Below are 6,963 nucleotides of genomic sequence, written 5' to 3' on the forward strand. Positions count from 1 at the left end.
CCAAGTCTTTGTTTATTCTCTTCCCTCTGCTGAGAACACCCTTCCCCTCCTTCTCTACCTGATAAACTGCAACTCGCCCCTACAGCCCCGGCTGGAGCACGGCTTTCTCTGAAAGAGCTTTCCTCACGGGCCCAGGCACACCCTTCCTCAGCATTTCTCAGGCACTTACTGATACGGATCAGGGCCGCCCCCAGGGAGAGAAGAGCAAGGCATCCTGGCCTACATGCCGATCTATGTGACCCGACTCATATCTAAAGTTATGCGACCACACAATAACCAGAGCCCACCTGCACTGATACCATTTTAATGACTTTTTACATCATCTTTCGTTTGTCTGGTAAAAATAAGTCATGTACCCATGCCTTATAAATTTAGCCCTAACCCTCAACACATTGCAGCCCTTCAGTGCCCTTGGGCCCTGTCCCCATGCTATTCCCTGAATAAAAGAGCACTACTACCAGACCTTGAGAGTCCAAGAAATCTTTCTTTCAATTCCTTGGCTCACCAAGCCCGCATGGCTTACCACAGCACGTAATGGTCCCCATCTTGTGGTTACACATCTCTCCTTCCCATTAGATGATGGGCTCCTTGAGGGGTAAGATTATGTCTACACAATCCTACAAACTACATTCGGGTTTGCTCAGGACTGTTGTGTCATTTGTTTGATGTCTTCGTATAATTATTATTAGCACCCATTTTCAAAGATGTCCTGGTTTGGATGATAAGTTACATGTTCACCCTACTTATTCATGATTAGGTCAGTGTCAGCACAGAGTGAGTGTTAAAAAATATTTCCCAAACAAATGCATGAAAGAGTAAGTGATCCTTCCTAGGTCTCATTTTCTACTATCAAGTAAATAGCTGAATTAGACCGTTTTAAGTTCTTTATTGCTTAAAGTGATTCAAGTAAAGTCAGTAAGACAAAAGGCTAAGACCAGCAGTTTCGATTTCTCTTCCCTTTGAAAAGGACCCTGCGTACAGATTTCCACATTCAAACATATTTCTGCCTAGATCAACAACTTCAGGGATCTCTGCCTGCTGGGAGTCTGGCTATTGACACAGTAGGTACAGCAGATCTCCTCGACTGAAGACCTGGTTCCCTCCGTCAGCCCCACTGTGGCTCTAACAACAGATAAAAAACAATTTCCACTTGTTCTGTGATGCATGTTGCGTCAATAGTATCATTACTATCCAGACACAGCTCCTGAATGGTAGCGTGCTTCAGTATCTAACCTACTCCATCTGCTTTCCCCAGGGGCACATGTGCAGGCTCTGCCAGGGCCAAGCAGCAGGATGAAATCTCACCTAGATTAACACTTGGTCGCCCAAAGCCGTCCGCCATAAATAGACAGGTAACAATGGACTGTGGTCACATTTCATTTTACTAGCGCAGAGTGTGCAAATCACCACGTGCAAAACCATTGTAAGAAACAGCCGGTTAATATCGTTGCATCTTGGCCCTTCAACTGTAAAACTCAGCTTTTTATATTTACCCACAACTTGCTGCCAAAATTTAGTGCAGCTAAAGTTTTAGATCAGCTACACTTGAACAATTTTAATATTCTGCAATCAGAAAACAACACCAAATTGCTTAAAATAAACTTGGTCCCTTATAAAATGACCTATAAACTATCAGCCTTTGAATTGTTTTCTTTTAACATTAGCTGCCTCGGCATTTTTTTACAACTTGGATGTCAATCAAACGTGGCTTAGGTTTTAACAAAAATTGCAGAAGGTAGTATTTAAGAAAAATGAAATTCCCCTGATGGCAAAAAAAATAGCTTATTTGCATAACTTGTATACCTCTATCTCCCAGGAGGCACAAACCAAAATAAATTTTCCGATACATTTAATATTGACGCTCTACAATGCTATTTTTAGTCACCAAGAAAAACTTCCTCTGAGTACACTAAAAATAAATATTGCCCTGCATTTCTCACTGCTGTTTAGAAAAGATATTCAATCACTATTTCATAGATCAAATCTCTGTTGTATTACTCGCCTAGTTGAATAATAATTCCAAAATTCTTTACACTTTGAGATTTGCCTGAAAAAAAACCTATATATGGATTTTTTTTTTAAAGGTCAGCTTTAGTCACTTTGGGGAGCAATTTGGCAAATTCCTCTTTTTTTTTTTTGAGGAAGATTAGCCCTGAGCTAACCTCTGCTGCCAATCCTCCTCTTTTTGCTGAGGAAGACTGGCCCTGAGCTAACATCCGTGCCCACCTTCCTCTACTTTATATGTGGGATGCGCCTTAGTATGGCTTGCGAAGCAGTGCTATGTCCGCACCAGGGATCCGAACCAGCAAACCCCAGGCTGCCGGAGTGGAACGTGCACACTTAACCGCTGCACCACCGGGCCAGCCCCAGCAAATTCTATTAAAATTGAAAACGTAGGGGCCAGTGCAGTGGCGTGGTGGTTGAATTCATGCACTCCGCTTCGGTGGCCCAGGGTTTGTGGGTTTGGATCCTAGGTGCAGACCTACACACCGTGCATTAAACTATGCTGTGGTGGCGTCCCACATACAAAATAGAGGAAGATTGGCATGGATGTTAGCTCAGGGCCAATCTTCCTCAAAAAAAAAAGAAAGAAAGAAAATGTGGACACCCTGCATGACCCAGCAACTCCACTTCAGGGATATATACCCTAGAAAGGAGCTTCCAAACTTTTTTGGTACCAGATCTCCATTCCACTCTTAAAAATGACCAAAGACACCAAAGAGATTTTTCATACGCAGAAGATATCTATTGATATTTACGTTAGTGGAAATTAAAACTGAGAAAGATTTAAAAGATTTATTAATTCATTTAAAATAGCAATAGGGGCCGGCCCAGTGGCACAGCAGTTAAGTTTGCACGTTCTGCTTCGGCGGCCCAGGGGTCCCAGTTCAGATCTCAGGTGAAAACATGTCACTGCTTGTCAAACCATGCTGTGGTAGGCATCCCACATATAAAGTGGAGTAAGATGGGCACGGATGTGAGCTCAGAGCCAGTCTTCCTCAGCAAAAAGAGGAGGATTGGCAGCAGAGGTTAACTCAGGGCTAATCTTCCAAATAAATAAATACATAAATAAATAAAATAGCAATAAACCCAGTCATGTTAACATAAATAACATTTTTATTAAAATAATTCTATTTTCCCAAACAAAAAAAAATTAGCGAGATGAGCAACATTGTGTTACATTTTTGTGCATCTCTTTAAGGTTTGGCTTAATAGAAAGCATCCGGATTCTCATATCTACTTCTGCAGTCAATCTGTTGCAACATCATTATCATGCAGCCTCTGGAAAGCTCCACTGTACATTCATGAGAGAGTAAGCATGAACAAGGGCAAGTAATATCTTAGTATTATTATGAAAATAGTTTTGATCTCATGGCCCAGACCACACTGTGAGAACCAGCGCCCTAGAGAAACTGAAGCTCATGTATAACCATGTTCTTCGTAACGGTATCGTTATAATGAGAAAGTGCAACCTACACATCTGTCCATCTATAGGGGGCTGCACCAATGCTGTTTTTCTCACCACTGTATTTCCAGTGACTGAGAAGGTGTTGGTCAGTGAAACGTGTGGGCGGAGGGAAGGAAGTGAGAGGGCCATTGAGGGAGAAAGGGAGGAAGTATACATATTGTTCTGCAACTTGCTTTAAAATTTAACCCTATTCTGGGGCCATCTTTTCACAGACATAGACTGTTAGTTCACAGGGTAGGAGTGGCCAAAAGCCATGTGATTGTTCTATAACTAGTAAGCGTATTCTTCTGTTGTCCAAAAATAAAGGTGTATTTAAGACGTTTTGATCTGCTAATCACCATGGGCTACAAACCACTGCCACCTACCGTTGTTTTAGGAAGCCCACACACTATGCGCAAAATGGCCTTTGCTGTTAAGAAAAAATAACTGAATAGCTTGCCCATATTTTCTTTGGGGGTATTCTGTAATTCAGACAGAAAATTGAGCCATTTACTTAAAGGCCTTTCTAGAAATGAGATAATCAACGTAGACCTCTTTGTTACCCTTGTAATTTGCATGTATACCGGAGGATTTTCTTAAGATATTTAGGTAAATTTGTTAATATTTCTCAGACCAAACAACAAAACCAATGGTTAAAACAAGTTAATAGAGGGGTTGGCCCCGTGGCCGAGTGGTTACGTTCGCGTGCTCCGCTGCAGGCGGCCCAGTGTTTCGTTGGTTCGAATCCTGGGCGCGGACATGGCACTGCTCATCAGACCACGCTGAGGCAGCGTCCCACATGCCACAACTAGAAGGACCCACAACGAAGAATATACAAATGTGTACCCGGGGGCTTTGAGGAGAAAAAGGAAAAAAAATAAAATCTTAAAAAAAAAAAACAAGTTAATAAATTATTTTCTTTGTTTAAAGGTCTTTTTATTTCCTCTTTTCTTGATTTTCTTGGTCTCTGATTTACACGGTGAGACAGTTTTAAAACTGCATGCAGAAAAAAATAGCAGTGCATAGTAATGCTCAATAAATGCTTGCTGCTGAGAAGGAAACACAAACATTCACGGCGGGTTTTGTTTTTTTTAAAGATTTTATTTTTCCTTCCTCTCCCCAAAGCACCCCAGTGCGTAGTTGTATATTTTAGTTGTAGGTCCTTCTAGTTGTGGCATGTGGGACACCGCTTCAGCATGGCCTGACGAGCAGTGCTAGGTCCACACCCAGGATCTGAACTGGCGAAACCCCAGGCTGCCGAAGCACAGTGCATGAACTTAACCACTCGGCCACAGGGCCGGCCCCTTGGTGGGTTTTTTGTGGGGGTTTTTTTGGTGAGGAAGATTGGCCCTAAGCTAACATCTGTTGCCAGTCCTCCTCTTTTTGCTCAAGAAAGATAGTCCCTGAGCTAACATCTGTGTCCATCTTCCTCTATTTCGTATGTGGGATGCTGCCACAGCATGGCTTGATGAGTCGTGTGTAAGTCTGTGCCCGGGATCCAAACCCATGAACCTGGGCCATCAAAGTAGAGCACAAGAACTTAACCACTATGCCACCAGGCCAGCTCCATCAGGGCCTTTTTTTAAAATACCTGGTTTTGTTCATTTTTGTATTTTCAACGTCTAGCACACGAGAGCCCAAAAAATATTGGGGTGGGAAGGAGAGAAGATGGAGGAGAGGAAGGAAGGCTGATGATGCTCAAAAAAGAGATAGAAGGCTATGATGTTCAGAGTCCCTTCCATCTCTGTGATTCTAGAACATTAATAACTATGACAAAGAAGCCATGGTAAATTATGAAGATTTCAAAGGCAACCTAAAATCATTGCACTGACAATGAAGGGGTTCAAGTCTTCTTACCCTTTATCACCAATGAAACAGCCCTGCTCTAAAGATTTATTACTGGGGATCCTCATTTTTCAAATATTCATTATCTAAATCTTCATAGTTATAAGCCTAGGTAGGGAAAATTCATCAAAACGTGAAAATATTCACCCATCGACTTCCAATTAGTCCCCTTGCAAAAATCCCTCCCCAGTTAATATTCACGTCTATCCCCACTGATCTCGTTAACACCTTGTCCCTCAGGTGATGTAAACATTGTATAATAAAATAAAAATATGGTACAATGAAAATTCATTACAAAGTAAAATTGCAAATCTTCCATCAAAGAAGAAGGATTTCACAAAGTTCATAAAAGTGATGGGGGAAATTGCTTGAATCGCAACCAAAGCCATTGACAAATGAGAACATGGCAGAGAAAACTGATACAAAGATGATTACATGATAATGATAGATGCTTCCTGTTCTAGCTATCTATTGCAGCATAACAAATCCCCCCAAAATTTACTGGCTTAAAATAATAACAATCATTTAATTCTCTCTCACCATTTCTTTGGTCAGGAATTTGCAAGGGGCTGGGCTGGGCAGTTCTGGGTTGCGGTCTCACGCAGTTGTAGTAGGATTGCAGCTCTGCCTCCTCACACTCAGGTGCCCTGCCCTGTTTAACCCCTAATAGGTCTCCACTGCTCTTGGGATAAAGCCAAAAAGCATACATATGGCTTTCCAGACGCTCTGTGGTGTGGCACAATCTTTCCAAGCTCATCTCATGCCACTCTGCACTCCTTGTGCCCGACCATCCACACTGGCCTTCAGTTTCCGCGATGCGTTGCCAGCTGCCACAGGGCCTTGCACGTGTAGTTCCTGCTACTTTAATGCTCTCCCCCTACAGCCTCCCATAGTAGACATCTGCTACGTTGCCTGGCCAAAGAGCTGTCTTATTTTTCTGCTATAAACAAAAACAAAAACGTGTCTTTTCTCTCCATCACCTGATGGGTCTTGTAGTAACGTGGCTCCCTTTCCCTATCCAACATGTAATTCAAGCTGGCCAATCAGAATACTTCAACCACTGTATACAGCTTTGGACATGTGATCCAAGCAGACCCCATCAGAGTCCCTTCTCTGTAATTGCTATAGAGGCTCTCCTTCCGTAATCCCGGGCACTGAAACATATCTACTGGTGGGAAAAAAAAAATCTATTGAGTCAACACAGAGAAAGAGGCAAAATTAAGATACAGAGAGAGAGAAAGGAGTCCTGATGACAATGCTTAAGTCCCTGAATTCTGGCCAGTCTACCCCCTGGACTTTCCTGTTACATGAACCAAGTTATGCTCAAGTTAGGGTTGTTCATCATCCTTCATCTGCCTAACTCTCCGCAGAAAGCCTTTACTGACCTTTCTGTGAAAGTCAGATCTTCTTTTATAAGCTCTTAGGGCACTATGTACTCTGCAGCATAGCACTCACCCGTTAGCACATTACATTTATGCTTGGAATTGTTTAAGTATCTCCTCCACGTGACTTTAAGTTCCACGAGAGGGCCTTTGGGTTTTGCTTAACGTTCATTGTATCACCAGCGCCTGGCAGAGAGCGGGCACTCCATAAATGTGTGTAGAACAAATGAATTACATAGTGAATCCACACAAGGGCAGCATGTTAAGCCCAGAAGAGATCAGAAAGAA

Source organism: Equus caballus, chromosome 11 (assembly GCF_041296265.1).
Source record: "Equus caballus isolate H_3958 breed thoroughbred chromosome 11, TB-T2T, whole genome shotgun sequence".
NCBI classification, from domain to species: Eukaryota; Metazoa; Chordata; class Mammalia; order Perissodactyla; family Equidae; genus Equus; species Equus caballus.